The sequence below is a fragment of the Carya illinoinensis genome, chromosome 5 (assembly GCF_018687715.1).
Source record: "Carya illinoinensis cultivar Pawnee chromosome 5, C.illinoinensisPawnee_v1, whole genome shotgun sequence".
Taxonomy (NCBI): Eukaryota; Viridiplantae; Streptophyta; class Magnoliopsida; order Fagales; family Juglandaceae; genus Carya; species Carya illinoinensis.
The window spans coordinates 9472716-9490233 of NC_056756.1; positions in this window are offsets into that span (position 1 = coordinate 9472716).

Sequence of the window (17518 nt, forward strand, 5' to 3'; positions counted from 1 at the left end):
TCCGAGTGAACAATGCTAGTAGTTGCCTTCTAAATTTGCCTTAAGAGATAAGCCAATTCATGACTTGCCTTTCTTTTCTTTTCTTATTTTTGTCTAAAGACCTGCATAGCAGATAGTCCGATTTTTCAAATAAAAAACTTGAATACAAATCCTTACCTTTCTATAGATTCCGTGTCGTACTATACCGCTAATATTGAATTTCGTTTCATGATTCCTCCCTTAGTTATACATTTATTAATTGGTTAATTTGTTAAATATTGAGAACTTATCTGATATATATATATTTATATATAAAGTATTATTTGGCATCTGATTCTACCGCACTTAGTTTGTAAAATAGTTTTAATAAATTTCATATGATAGATAGGCCCATAATGATCATGGAATCACACACTCGTCATGTGTCCAGACTCCATGTCACTAGCTAGATTGTGTTTCAAACAGCAATAATCAACCCAGCTGATTCAAATTTCAATGCCAGATGGCAACCCGTGGCCTCCCTTCGATTTGAATAGTGCAATGAGTGATGACGAACAATTAATGTCACGATGCATGCTACAAATTACATGTGCATATATAATTTAAATATTAATTACAAGGTAATTGGCATGCATGGTTGCTTCTCTATAACTCCACGCCATGTTGAAACGTTAGAGAGGGAAATATAATAAGATACATACATACAAATATACATGCATGGACTAAGTACAATGAACTGTTTAACATCATGTCAATATCATTAGAATGGCATTAATGTTGAAAATTAAAACTGAATATTGAAATCTTAACAAATCACGACAACAATTATCATTTTTTTATAAAAAAATATTTACTTACTCCTTCCTAATGGGTACGAAAGAGTCTTCAAATCTCTACCCCAGTCAAAAAGTCTATTCTATTTATCTTAATTTTTGAATCCGTCTATTAATATGAAAACTATAAATAGACAAATTAAAAAATTTAAACATGTTATAAAACTATCGGAAGGAGAAAGAAAGAGATAAAAGTCAGAGAGGTTATGAAACTTATGAATTTCTTAAAGGATTCAACGATATATATAGGAGTATAAATGGTACTATGCTTTTTAAGACTAGTACTATGCATTTTGCGGCTAGCTCACTATGCTAGCACTATGCACTATACATTTTACGGCTAGCTCACTATGCTAGCACTATGTACTATGCATTTTGCGGCTAGCTCACTGTAGTCATACAATTTATTTTACAACAATGTTATTTTACAACACTCCCCATTTGGATGACTACATATAAAGAATATGTCTCGTTAAAACCTTGCCAAGGAAAAACCCTGTGGAAAAAAACCAATGGCGAAGGAAAAAGAGTACAATATTCATGTGTATCGTAAAATGCTTTAAGATTGCCTCATTAAAACCTTGCAAAGGAAAAACCAGTGAGATAAAACCTTAGCGAAGGAAAAATAGTACAATCAGCATAAGTCTTCAAGACATTACTCCCCCTGAAAAGTGCATGATGAAGGGTCTTCAAGTCTCCGCATTCCAATGTTCTGCACAATCTTCTTAAATGTTGCAGTTGGTAATGCTTTTGTGAATAAATATGTCAGATTATCACTTGATCGTATCTGCTTGACTTTAATTTCACATTTCTCTTGAAGTTCATGAGTATAAAAGAATTTAGGTGAAATATGTTTGGTTCTATCACCTTTGATATATCCTCCTCTAATTTGAGTAATACAAGCAGCATTATCTTCGTATAAAGTTGTTAGACTATCATTAATCACTGGAAGACCACACTTTTCTTGAATATGTTGGATCATTGATCTTAGCCAAATGCATTCTAGACTTGCTTCATGAATTGCAATGATCTTTGAGTGATTTGAAGAGGTAGCAGATAGTGTTTGTTTGACAGATCTCCATGATATAGCAGAATTTCTATAAGTAAATACATATCCAGTTTGAGATCTACTTCTGTGTGGATCTGAAAGATAACCTGTGTAACAGCCCGCTAGAAATTCAATTGTGAAATTTCTATTAACTTTAGGAACCTCGTGAAAACCCCATAAGTTTTCACGAATCCATTAATCGTATAGGTTTTTGTCTAACTATATAGTTAGTGTTATTATTTACTATGGTATCAGAAGTGTATTTTTGATTATTGGAGATAGTTAGAAGTGTCAAAATGTATTATGGTTTGTGCCATTAGACTCGGAGGGTTATTTAAAGTCTTATAGCGCAATAACATTTTTTCATATTTTCGGACAAAACGTCTGTTCAAAACTGTAGATATTATTGGATAAAAAGAAATATCTTGAGGTAATTTTCATGAATATTATTGGGTAAAAATATTTTGAGTTGATTTTTATAGATATTATTAGATAAAAATATCTTAAGTTGATTTTTTGTAGATACTATTGGATAGAATATTATGAGATAATCTTTTATAGATATTTTGGGTAGGAGAAAACTACACTCAACTCTCAACTCCAGCCCCATCTCTTCCATATCTCATCCATAATTATCTCCAGCCACCTCTCCCCACGAAATTATCTTCATTTACACTTTCCATTGAAAGAATATCAAACACTCTCTCTCGGACAGCTTTTAGGAGGTATTTTGCACGCCAATTTCGAAGCTGTTGTAAGTGTTTTATCATAAAGTCTCCTTCATATAAGTTGTTCCTTTTTTAGTCTAGTTTACATGGATATCTTATTTGCCCCATTTGAAGATAATTTGGTCAGTCAAATATTGTATAAACTATAGAAAGGTCATTCTGGGAGGTAAACTGGAGAATATGTTATAGTTTGGAGTTTTTGACCAAGCTAATGGATAGATATTGGTCCGAAATTTTTATGGAGTATTTTTAACATGTATATATGACTATTGGTTGAGTATTTTTGCATGATTAAAGGTTTTGATGAAAGATGTTCTTAGATTTAGAAACTTAGAAACTGGAAGAGGAAAAACAGTTTCTGTTTTGAGAAAGTTTAACTCTTTGGTGGTCTAAACCTATTCTAATGACTTTGATAATTTTATTGGAGGATCCTAAACATCTTATATACATGTTATATTATTATTTTGAAGATATTTGATATTAGTTTCAAAGATATGAAATTTTATGCAAAGAGATATTCAGATAAGCCAAAATGTGGATATTCTTGGCTAAATTTATGTTTTGGTTAATTTCTAACCATGTGATCTTGAATTAGAAGCTTGTATATGTTTTAGGACATCTTTTTAAACCATGTAATGGTTTGGTTTGAAGATCATATATTTATAAGTCATAGATCAAGAGATTTATCAAAACTAGTTGAGGAAAAAGTTTCTGTTTTTGGACTAAGTGTAAAACCAAAAACTCCAAATGTTATTTTGTGATTTTGGTGACTTTAGTTTGATGATTTAAAGCATGGTTGATGTTAGGATGATATTATGAATATGTTAGAAGTAAGATTTGATTTTTGAAATTCTTGGAGATGTTTTGATTTAAGGTCAAAACTTGTGATTCAAGTGCTTGGATCTTTTTACAAAAAAGTTTGGTGTTGATTATTAGCTTTTTCTAAATGGATGTTTTAAGTATGGTTTTGAACTTAGGATTGGAAGATGTTTGTTGCAAAATTTTGGTTTAAGCATGAGTTTTGAAGTTGGAAGGAATTGCAACAAAAATAAAAGGAAATGGCCTATGGATGTTTCGACCATAGTGTGTTCTTCATAGTTGTGTTTTGTTTAAAATTTTTCTGAGTTGATATTTAAGTTTAGGACAAAATTTATATGAGGAATGTAAATTTTAGAAACTTTTGGAGTTAGTATGCAAAATCCTTAAGTTATGGGTAAAACGGTCATTTTTCCATATGTAGAGAGTAAAATGAAAATTTTACTCTTTAAGTTAGTATTTTCTATATTTCAAATATTTAGTGATTTAGTTCTAACTTTTAGAATCACTAATTACAGTTCCTCGTGGTCGCACTTGAAGTTTTATAAGAAATGCGGAGATCGAGGTAAGTTAGCTTTTAACTTACTAGCAGTCTACTGTGTATGTGTGCTAAGTAAAGGAACTACAATATATGTATGTATGTTATCATATATGTCATGCCATGCCAAGTTATCACGTAATTGTCTATTATACAGAATTTATTCTGTCATCAATTTTTATCTGTTACATAATATATTCTGTCATGTATTACTGTACATTACAAGTATGTCATGTTAAATATGTTATCTATTATATGTTATGCCATGTTACGAAATGTTTCTATCTCAAGTTGGTCATATATTTCAAGTTATGTTCAAATCACGTTATATTACGTCAGGGCTCTAGTCCTTTCGTTTTCTAGTCACGTTTCATCTTGAATACATTCAGTTTGTGTAGAATACATGGGGCCACAACAACTGTGGAGTATGTATTTACACGTAGAATACATAGGGCCACAACAACTGTGGAGTATGTATTTTTCATGTTAAGTCAAGTTTGTGTAGAATACATGGGGCCACAACAACTGTGGAGTATGTATTTACACGTAGAATACATGGGGCCACAACAACTGTGGAGTATGTATTTTTCATGTTAAGTCAAGTTTGCGTAGAATACATGGGGCTACAACAACTGTGGAGTATGTATTTTTCATGTTAAGTCAAGTTTGTATAGAATACATGGGGCCACAACAACTGTGGAGTATGTATTTTTCATGTTAATTCAAGTTTCAGATCAAGTTCATATCAAGTCAAGTTCAGTTCATGTTTCAATTTAAGTTATGTTAATTATGCTATATTGTACGCTAAGTTATGCTTTAATTACTTATGAATTTGATTATGCATTTATGCTTTTACTGTCATCCATGCATCATTAGCCTGTGTGAAAGTTTTTGTTAACTTGCTGAGATTTGTAATCAAATCTCACTGTGGTAGTCCCAACTACCATTCCTCCCGAATGGTAGATCTTGTTACAGGACCTGAAGGAGGATCAGGAGCTGACCAATTAGACACAGTCGACTGAATGACGGTGCGTCGTTAAATGTTAATATAGTAGTTAAATTACTACTTGTATGATAGAGTTGCATTTCCAGTACTTTTGGATCATAACTATTTTGGACTAGTATTGTGGTCTTAGTTATTCAATGGATCTTTATATATGAAGTATGTTTTAAGTATTTGGGATATTTTAATTTGGTGCATAGTATTGCTAAAGAAAAAAATTATCCGCTGCGAATATTGCATAATGTTAGATGCATATTAGGAATATTGCATCTTATATGTCATGAACGGGGGCAGGTAACCTTGTGTTGCATGTCTCGACGCTTCAAATGTCCGTTCGATCCCAAACGGAATTTGGGGGCGTCACAACCTGCATCTGCATATCCAACTAATTGTGGACTTGAACCATGTTGATAAAATAATCCCATATCAACCGTATCTCAAAGGTATCTAAGGATATGTTTAATGTCATTCCAATGTCTTCGAGTTGGTGCAGAACTATATCTTGCAAGAAAATTAACTGAAAATGCAATATCAGGCCGAGTGCAATTTGCAAGATACATCAGGGCTCCAATTGCACTGAGATAAGGTATTTCAGGACCAAAAATTTCTTCATTATCTTCACAAGGACGAAATGGATCCTTCTGCACATCAAGTGATCGAACAACCATTGGAGTACTCAGGGGATGAGATTTATCCATGTAAAAGTGTTTCAAGACTTTCTCTATATAATTTGACCGATGAATGAGAATTCAATGTGGCAAACGCTCGAGCTGCAGGCCGAGACAAAATTTCGTTTTGCCAAGATCCTTCATTTCAAATTCATTCTTTAAATATGTAGCGGTTCTTCTGATCTCTTCAGGAGTTCTAACAAGATTTAGATTATCAACATAAACCGCAATTATAACAAATCCGGAGTCTGATTTCTTAATAAAAACACATGGGCATATTGGATTATTCTCAAATCCTTCTTTCAATAGATATTCGCTAAGGAGTTTATACCACATGCGTCCGGATTACTTTAATCCATATAAAGATCTTTGAAACTTAATAGAATACATACTTCTGGATGTACTCAGATTAGAAGCTTCAGGCATTTTATATCCTTCAGGGATTTTCATATATATGTCATGATCTAATGATCCATATAAATATGCAGTGACCACATCCATCAACTGCATATCCAATCTTTTTATAACTGTCAAACTGATCAAATATTTGAATGTGATTGCATCCATAACAGGAGGGTATGTTTCCTCATAATCAATCTCCGGGTTCTGCAGGAAACCTTGTGCAACAAGTCGTGCTTTATATTGCACAATTTCATTGCTTTCATTACGCTTACGTATAAATACCCATTTATATCCAACAGGCATTACACCCTTTGGTATTTGTACAATTGGTCCAAAGACCTCTCGCTTTGCTAGCGAGTTTAATTCAGCTTCAATAGCCGATTTCCATTTTGGCCAGTCATTTCTACGTCGACATTCTTCTACAGTTCTTGGCTCAATTTCTTCATTACTTCTGGTAATGCCAAGAGCCATTTTATATGAAAATATGTTGTCGACAACAGTTTTATTTCTATTCAAAATTTCTCTTGTACTCATGAAATGTATTGAGATCTCGTTATTTTCAGGTACCTGTCCCTCTTCAAGGAAAGACATTTCATGAAATACCTTTTCAGGAGGTTCTTTCTCAGGAGATTTACTCTCTTCAAGAGCATTAATTACTCTTATGACCTGTGTTGGTATGAACTCTTCAGGAGTACCAAATTCATTTTGTATTTTCCTCTTCTAAGGAATTTTGTCCTTAGCACCAATAGGCCATCCACGCTTCAGGCGTATCTTAGACCCGCCTATTGCTGTTTTGACAACTTGTCCTTCAGGGACTGCAATCCTTGTTGGAACATTAATAGCAGGAATATATGATTTTACCACACCTTTAGTGTCAGTAAATACATCCGGTAATTGGTTTACAACACTTTGCAAATAAATAATCTTTTGAACCTCTAGATTGCATTCTTTTGTACGATGATCAAATTGGGAAAGAGCTTTATTTTTCTAAGTAATTTCCTGTCGTGCTTCAGGCACCGACTTCTCATTACCCAATGTTGGAAAAATGGATTTGTCAAAATGACAATCCTTAAAACGTGCCTTAAACATATCCCCTGTAAGAGGCTCAAGGTATCTGATAATAGATGGAGAATCAAACCCAACATATATCCCAAGTCTACGTTGAGGGCCCATCTTTGTACGTTGTGGAGGTGCAATTGGAACATATACAGTACATCCAAAAATACGAAGATGAGAAATATTTGGTTGATGACCAAATGCAAGCTGTAATGGGGAATATTTGTGATATGCTAATGGCCTAACTCGAATTAATGATGCTGCATGAATTATAGCATGTCCCCAAGTAGAAATAGGAAGATTTGATTTCATGAGTAAAGGTCTAGCGATTAGCTGAAGCCTTTTAATCAATGATTCAGCTAAACCATTTTGAGTGTGTGTGTGGGCAACTGGATGTTCAACATCTATTCCTATTGACATGCAATAATTATCAAAAGCTTGAGATGTAAATTCTCCTGCGTTATCCAATCGAATAGTTTTAAGTGGATAGTCAGGGAATTGTACTCGTAGCTTAATTATTTGTGCAAGAAGTTTAGCAAATGTAACATTTCTAGTGGAAAGTAGACAAACATGTAACCATCGACTTGATGCATCAATTAAAACCATAAAATATCTGAACGGTCCACTTGATGGTTGAATAGGCCCACATATATCCACATGAATCCTTTGTAAAAAAGATGAAGATTCAAAAACAACCTTTGAGATAGATGGTTTGATAATCAATTTACCTTGAGAACATGCAGAGCATGGATATTCATTGGGTAAGATAATTTTCTGATTCTTTAGGGAATGCCCATACGAATTATCAATTATTCGTCTCATCATTATTGATCCCGGATGTCCAAAGCGATCATGCCAAGTCATAAATATTTTAGGATCAATGCATTTCTGGTGCATTACAACATGTGATTCAATTGTTCTCGTTTCTGTATAATACAATCCAGATGAGAGGGCAGTCAGTTTTTCGAATATGAGCTTCTGGCTTGAAATTATTTTAGTAATGAGAAGATACTCTTTCTTGTCTTCGTTAATGGTTTCAATATGATAACCATTACGACGTATATCTTTAAAACTTAATAAATTTCTTCTGGATTGTGAAGAAAATAGAGCATCATCAATACAAAATTTGATGCCATTAGGCAACACAATATAAGCTTTTTCGGAGCCTTCAATTAGATTCGATGAACTAGAAATGGTATGAACATAGGCTTTACTCAATGTTAGATTTAGAAAATATTTTTTATCCTTAAGAATTGTGTGAGTTGTAGCACTGTCAGCCAGACATATATCTTTATTATTCATCTCAGAGATAGAAAGTTCATCAATAAGACTCATGATTCTACAAAATATATAAAACTTTCATTACTACAAAACATTGCAGAATATAAAAATATTTTATAATAATATAAAGGAAATACATTAATTAAAAAGGAACACTTCCATGATCAACTCTACTACTAGAATCCTCAAAGAAATCAGAAACATCAAGGCTTGTAATATCTTCTCCATCTATAGAATTTAAAGCATATGATGGTTTAGCAAAATTTATTTCAAATTTCTTTGTTTTTTCCTTTATAGAAGATTGGTATAAGTCAACCAAGTGCTTAGCTGTACGACAGGTACAAGCCCAATGTCCAGTCATACCACATCTATGGCATCCATCTTCATCTTTCTTTAAAAATTTGTTTTGAGGACCTTTGCCCTTCTCTGAGTTGAACCACTTCTGGTGGTACGGTGTATATCTATTATTATCCCTTTTAGTGTGGTCACTTCTAGGACCTTCACTTCTATAATTTTTCTTATCGCGTTCACGCTCTCTTTTCCTTTGAAAAGATGCACCATTCGCTTCTGGGAATGATGTAAACCTAATACCATTCATTTCAGAGAATGATATAGAACCAGTAGGACGTGACTGGTGATTTCTTAACAAAAGCTTAGGACTGTTCATCCGGGTTCCAACCCGGGAACCCGGGTACACCCGGACCGGAAACCGGGTCTCAAATCCGGATTGGAACCCGACCCAGGTTAATCTGGATCAGACTCGGTCTGGAACCCGGATGTACCCGGGTTTTGAAATAACCGGATTTTGGGTTTCGGGTTGAACCCGGTTTTTTTTTTTTTTTTTTTTTTTTTTTTTCAAGTGGCTACAGATTATGTGATTAAGACTATAAATTGATCATGCTTTTCCATTTTTACAACAATTATCAAGGTACAAACCAATCATAAAAATGATGGAATGCTATAAAAGTTACAAGCACCCACTTGACAAACAAAATAACAAAATAAATCTGGAAAAACACATCCATAATACAACTAGCCAAAACACATCCATAATAAATCTGGAAAAACAAGTATGTTAAATATAGATAAATCAGGTATGAACAAGCTAGCAACAAGAAGAGAGCTCTGTAGTGGATTATGGCAATTTCGAGCAAGCAGCCAAGTCCAACTCAATGCATGTGCTCCTATTACTGAGTTGAGTAATCAGCCAACATAACAGTAAAGGTTCTTGGAATAAGTTGTCCCAAATAGCGCTCCCATCAAACAGAAAGACAAAGTACAGATGGGCTGCATTAGTCAAGAAACAGAAAGATATTATTTGTTGTTGTTTTTCAGAAACAAAACTTATATAGAACTGTTAAAACAATGGATTTCATTATTAATAAAACCTTGGCAATTTTATAACTATAGAACTGTCCCATAACTTAGGAAAAAATAAAGGGACAAATCCACATGTGGTCCACAGTTTGCATTTTACATGATGATATATCTGAAGAAACTCTCACATCATCACCAAATACATAAACAAAAAAATCTTGAAATCATCTTATTTCAATAATACTATGAATAACAATATGCAGATTGACAGTATCACGTCGGAAGAAGAATAAAACCCCAAAGGCAATCGGCTTTCTAGATGGTAGCATTATCTTTAGTAGCAACACGGTGCAGTTTCATTCAGACAACAACAATGATTCATGCAAAGCAGAATGCAGGATGAACCATAGAGATAGTGAAAATGACATATGCTTGCCTGAACTGAGCATTTTCCGCTGTCCAAATTACAAATGGATTGACACCTTCTTCCTTTTTTCCAAGTTTAATTACAAACACTGCTGCGGAAACATAAATTAAATACAATATGTTTTATTTTTATATAAAAATAACAGCTAAATCGTTTCAACTATGATACTTCAAGCAAAATGGATCATACAAGGTGATTATATAACTGATAGATGCCTCTTGTATTAAGTAATGTAACGCTAGGCTCTAAGTCCCACTGCTCATTTCATATTGAGAGAGAGAGAGAGAGAGAGAGAGAGAGAGAGAGAGAGAGAGAGAGAGAGAGAGAGAGATGTAGGAAGGAAAAAAGGAAAAAGAAAACTAAAACAAATGAAGGAAAAAAGAAAAGAAACTTGAACCAGCCAATGTTTTAATAAACTAAATTAACTCTTTCAAATCTCACACGAATGAAACTTCTGAAAAATGTATCAATTTATATGAGGTAGTCCTTCCCACTGCCCATTTTTCTATTTATAAAAATGAATCCTATCAAGGATTCAGATGTGAACAGATGGGCTGCATTAGTTATTAGGACTCCAACTCCCACAATATCAATTTCTAGATTATTTGTACAACCATTCTTCTACTTGACTAACACCATTACTGAGAATTAATTAATAGATAAACAGAACAAAGAAAAGTTTCACTTACTCTAGTTTTTTTTCAACATGATTGGAAAGGCTGATTCACAACAGCCTGCTGTGCAGCTAAACCTAGATAATCATCTAAAAAATATTAAAAAAACAGAGTTAGATATATATTAAATTAAGTTAGATAGATATTAAAAAAATATTTCAAGTTTCAAACTTACCTTCAAGGTCCATCAACTCTATGTATTCTTCCAACTCCTGGATGTCGACTGGTTTGGTCCTTAACCAATTTTGGGCGCAAATGAGAGCTTCGACAGTCTCTGGAGACAATGAACTCCTAAAAGGATCCAAGATGCGTCCTCCAGTGCTGAATACGGACTCCGAGGCAACAGTGGAAATGGGGGTGGCTAACACATCACGTGCTACCTCAGCAAGAACAGGATAATGGGCAGCATTAACTCTCCACCAATCCAAGATATCAAAATTGAGTGATTTTGGTGCACATCCCTCCGACAAATATCTATCTAGTTCTGATCTAAACTCCATGAACCCTTGCTCCTCAAGGTATTTCTCTAACTCGCTATCAAATTTAGTCGAGCTACTAGAAGAAGTATAAGTAGTGCTTGGCCTCTCTTGAGCCACATTAGAACTCCGCCCAATAGCCACACGAAATTTGTTATATTGTTCAATCAAGCGGCTTAACAAGAGTTTAACCTTGGACTCTATCTTATCCCCCATCTCATCCCCTTTGCATCGTCGCAACCAAAACCTCATTGACAACATTTTGTATCTTGGATCAAGCACAAATGCAACATATATCATCAAGTTAAACTTATCTGTGCTACCCCAATACTTTTCAAACTTAGTTTTCATATTCGTGCCCATGGTCCTAGTGATGCTATCATTACTCATGCACATATTAATTAATGTATCTTCGATTGTGCACAATTCCTGAAAATATGCATTAGCTGTCACATACAAAGAACCAGAAATGTTCAATGTAACGTCATAAAATATTTTCAATAACTCTACAAAAATCAGTGCTTTTTTTCAATCATCACTAGTGGGGTTCACGAATTCATTATCCACATACATATAATAGCATTCAAAGGCTAATTTGTGTTTTATAGCGGTGCTCAACATCAAGTATGTGGAGTTCCATCTAGTGGAAACATCCAAGCAAAGCATCCTCCCGCTAATATTTTCCTCTATTGCACAAGCCTTGAACTTGGAAAACCTTGAAGGTGAAGACTTCACATATTTGACGACTTCTCTAATCGTTGATATTAATTGATTAACCTCTCTCAAACCATCATTAACAACCAAATTCAATATATGGGCAGCACACCGCATGTAAAGGAACTCACCACCCAATATGGTATAATCACTATCCTTTATCCTCCTCCTCATGTAATCAACAGCAACATCATTAGAAGAGGCGTTATCAACTGTGATAGTCAAAATCTTATTAACCTCCCAATCATGCAACCCCAAGTCTAACACCCTCCCAATAGTTTCGCCCCTATGATTGGGAATTTGGCAAAACTTTATTATTTTCTTATGCAATTTCCAATTGCAATCAATAAAATGTGCAGTAATGCACATGTAGTTCATGTTTTGCACTGATGTCCAGGTATTAGTGGCTAGACAAATTCTTTGACCATCTAATAATTTCTTTAACTGTATTTTTTCTTCGTTATACAGCTTAATACAATCCCTTTTTAGAGTGAGTCGGGATGACAATGAAAATCGAGGCTCTAAATCAGCCACATACTCAATAAGCCCCAAGTGCTCCACTAGCCTAAAAGGCAATTCACACATAATAAAAAACTTAGCAGTTGACACCCTAAGTTTTTCAGCGTCATACTTTAATACACCTTGTGGGCTACATACTCTTCCCTCTGCATCCCTTTTACCACTAGAGGATTTACTTTTTCCAGCTCCTTTAATCTTAAGAGAGGAATTTTCACATACATTATAAAGGTGGTGATTCATAGAAGAAGTGTCATTCCTATAGTGGCAACTATAGTGCTTACCACAATGATTGCACTTAGCTTTTGGGTTATTGGGGTCAAGAGGTAGCACTTTCTCAAAATGTTCCCAAACCACCGATTGGTTACTAGGTGTTTTCTTGGATTTTTTGGGTAAAGGTGGGATGGAATGGGTAGGCTGTTGTGTATATGTGGATGAAGAAGTTGGTAGATTTCCATGCTCCTCCACATCAACTGAAAGAGAAAAGGAGTCACTACCAACCCCTTGAGTTGTACCGACATTACAACTCACAGAATCTTCTTCCATCTGTTATTGAGTAACAAACACAGTAGAATAAAAAATCAAACACAGCAAAGAAATAACTAAACATTATATAAACAAATCTAAGGGACAATCTGTACTGTTCTAAATTTTGTTCTTTCTTTTGTATTACTGGCTGAAACATATCCATTAAAAAAAAAATGGTATTGAGTTCAGAGATTAAAGGTTTCTTGTCACAAGTCATAAGGGGCACTTAGCCCTTGTTTTTTCACAAGTCAGCTAATAAAGGTTTCTTGTCAGCTAGAAAAAGTTTAAGGTTCTGAATTAAATTCAGATATAATAATGGTACATACACTAGCTGTCTCAAAAAAGAATTGCTCTTTGTTTAGTCCTTTTCTGGATTTTGACTTAAATGATTCGGCGGAGCTAAGCTAATTATGTATTTGGTTCAGTGGAGTTGGGTCCAGTTTATTTTTGAGAAGCTTTTTGTTTGAAGAATCCAATACCATTGATTTTAAAGTACTTTTTGTAAAACCTGCTAACTGTAAAACCTGGATAGATAATAAGCAATTTGCTAACTGTAAAGCTAGTGTAACTTGCTAATAAGCAAGTTACATAATAAGCAACTTGCTAACTGTAAAACATGGATAGGAAGTGCCTTAAATGTACCCATTTATGCTGCCAATCATCACTATGGTAGCAGATCATAATAGATTTTTTTTTTTTTTTTTTTTTCTGATCCCCTCTATACAAATAGCAGAGGACTTATTTTTCCAATAATACATATTTTTATTTTATTTTTATACAAATAGCTTTGCTAATCTCCATGAATCAATGATATGTTTCATTTTTCTTGTGATTTCCCTCTCAGATTTTGACTGATTAATTTATTTTCTTCTATGATGCACATTTCTTCTTGAAAATGTTTTATACTTCAAGTGTACTCAACTAGCAGTGGGTCCTATATAAATCAACGAACCTCAATATATAAATATATATATATATATATGTTGACCCATATTCAGGAACATAATAACCAACTTAAAGAGGTGTATCGATTTATAGAAATCAACCAATGAACCAAAAATTGTTGACCCATATTTAGGAACATAATAACCAACTTAAAGAGGTGTATCGATTTACAGAAATCAATCAATGAACCAACTTAAAGATCTTAGCCACTTCATCTCGCACAAGATTACAGCAGTATAATCAAAGCAGAAGATTTAGCGAAAAAGTAGAGGGTAAACAAACATTGGGCTCTTGAGAGGGAATAATCAAAGATAGGGCTTCGGAGAGGCTGAGATTGAGAGAGGTACGACGCTAGGGTTTCGGAGTGACTGCACTGACTGGAAGAACTCTTTCGGCGCAGAGATAAAGAGAGCGGGAGAGAAAGAGTAAGAAAAGAAACTAACCTAAAACGAGGGCTCGTTTTAAACCCGGGTACCGGAGTTTAAACCCGGGTTCCGGATTTAAACTCCGGTACCCGGACCGGGTTCACCCGGTTTTTATAATTCGGGTTTCGGCCCGGTTTTAATCCGGGCTGAAAACCTCATCCGGGAACCCGGTTATCCGGGTTCTGGGCCGGACCGGTTTTTAACCGGTCCGGATGAACAGCCCTACAAAAGCTCATTATTTTGCTCAGCTAATAGAAGACAAGATATAAGTTCAGAAAATTTTTTGAACTTTCGCTCTCGATACTGTTGCTGCAGGAGCACATTCAAGGCATGAAAAGTAGTATATGTCTTCTCTAATAAGTCATCATCAGTGATTTTTTCACCAAATAATTTCAATAGCGAGCTAATTTTAAAGAGTACAGAATTATACTCACTAACACTTTTGAAGTCTTGCAACCTCAGGTGCATTCAATCATGACGAGCTTTTAGGAGGATTACAGTTTTCTGATGTTCATATCTCTCCCTTAAATCATTTCACAAAATAAGTGGATCTTTCACCGTTAGATACTCAATTTTTAATTCTTCATGAAGATGGTGCCGAAGGAAAATCATTGCCTTAGCACGGTCCTGCAGAGACCCTTGATTTCCTTCTTTAATTATATCTCCCAGGTTCATCGCATCCAGATGGATCTCAGCATCAAGGATCCAAGATAAATAATTTTTTCCAGAAATGTCAAGAGCAACGAATTTCAATTTTGTAAGATTTGACATTTTCTACATATATAAATCAAGAATATAAGTATATTTAACATTTCATGTTTTTTTTTAAAATTATAAAAATATATTGAAAAACTTACTTGAAGTAGAGGACTACTAGCTTCAAAATCGTCAGAACTTTCGTGCTGATAACGTGTTATAAAACTATCGAAATTAAGGAGAGAGAAAGAGATAGAACTCAGAGAGGTTATGAAACTTATGAATTTCTTAAAGGATTCAACGATATATATAGGAGTACAAAGGGTACTATACTTTTTACGACTAGCACTATACATTTTGCGACTAACTCACTATGCTAGCACTATGCACTATGCATTTTGCGGCTAGTTCACTATGCTAGTACTATGTACTATGCATTTTGCGACTAGCTCACTATGTTAGTACTATGCACTATACATTTTGTGGCTAGCTCACTGTGGTCATATAATTTATTTTACAACAATGTTATTTTACAATAAAACAAAAATAATAATAATTTTATGAGGTTTATCCTTCGTCTCCAAATCAGATAGCATCTAAACAGCTACCTCCTTCCCCAGATGATCACCTTTCACGGCGATAATGATATTGTTGACCGATGAATCGGCCATATGAATTTTCAAATCGGGTTTATTTTGGATTCTTCGTCGCATCTTTGCCCCGACTTTTCCATGCAGCTCGAACCGAGATTCGATTTCGTGACTCGTGAATAACGTTTTTGTATAGTTTGACTCTCTTATCGCCTTTGATTCGAATATAAATACGTAGTGGAGGAGAGTTGTTATTAATTAGAAAATAACAAATAAAGAACTATTTTTTTTCTTTTATTTGGTTCTTTTTTAAACATTATGGGACCCTTTTAGATATGTCTCCGATCACGCTTACATGCATTATCAGGGTGATGCTACACCTACGTCGACTCTTTACCAATAAGGTTAATGCTATTATTTTAAAAATATAAAAATAAAAATTATATAATTATTACAAATTATTTTCTTAATTATTAAGTAAATAAAAAAAACAACAATCAATAACTTTTGTGTGACTTTTGTAGTTGGGAATATCATTTCCCTATCAGGTATATATGCCGTACGTCGTCGTTCGTCATCGTTAACTGCATGAGAATGGTATCAATTTTGGTAATTTTAATTAGTGACAAGTTTGGTTCATTTTAAAAGAGCTTGTTCATTCCAAGTCAAGGGGTCAGGAGTAGATGTGATGTAATGCAAAGAAATATTTGAGCAGAATGCAAAGACCCAAGTTAATGGATTGCAGATACCCCATCCCTCAAGACATTGAATAGTAAAGAATAATAATAAAAAGTAGGTAAAATATAATAAATAGTAATAAAAATAAGTGAAAAGTAATAATAAAGTAATGAATAGTAATGAAAAGTGTGGATGAGAGTTTAGGTATTCTTAGGACCCAAACATAGTCGAAATGTCTGGGTATTTGTTCTCTTATAATATAATAATAATAATAAATATATATATAAAAAAATCTTATTTTTTACACCCCAACATATTGTTGAAATGAAAGTTTTATTCAAAAAAAAATTAATATATATATATTTTAAATTATAGCAAGTCAGGTTATAAGTAGTTGTGTGTTAACACACCGATTTATATATACCAAAACTCATATATATATATATATACACACATAATTAACACTCATATATATGTTCCAGTACTAAGGAAGGTCTTGATGACTAAGCTGTGCTATATGTCCCTCTCCTTTATCTGCTTCGAACCATTATAATAAAAAATAATCCATATATTAATACGCTAAATATTATGTAGATAAGGAAATGTTTATATTTTTGTGATTTTTTATAGTAATAAATAGTATGTATTTATGAATATAATTTATAAATAACAAAATTTACCACTGTATTGGTCAATAATGAGTAACTAATTAAATATTAGACCCTGTTTATTAATGTACGAACAAGACCATATGAAAGAGGGGCCACTTCAGTTAATGCCTGATTGCTGCATAGCCTAGACCAAGTTCATTGTTTATAACTGAGAGATGAGTGCCGATAGATAGGAGCGAAAGAACATTATCGGTTATCCATAATATTGTCGAACGTAGATCTTCCTCCGGTGGTTGGTTGAGATAAGGCGTAGCTAGCAAACATGATAGCGTTCGTTTTTTTCAGCTCTGTAAAGGGAGGGAGGGAGCCCAGCTGCCCAATGATGGAGCTCTAGATTCATGGCATCTGCTGGTGATCAATGACCATGCACCAAATTGGTATGAATTGGCCAAAAGTCATGAGAACCTATGATCTTAGGTCGTTTATGTGACAAGCTAACTTTAATATGCGGGCCAAGGCAATGATATATTATATAAGTGATAAAGACACAAAAAATTATATAAAAATAA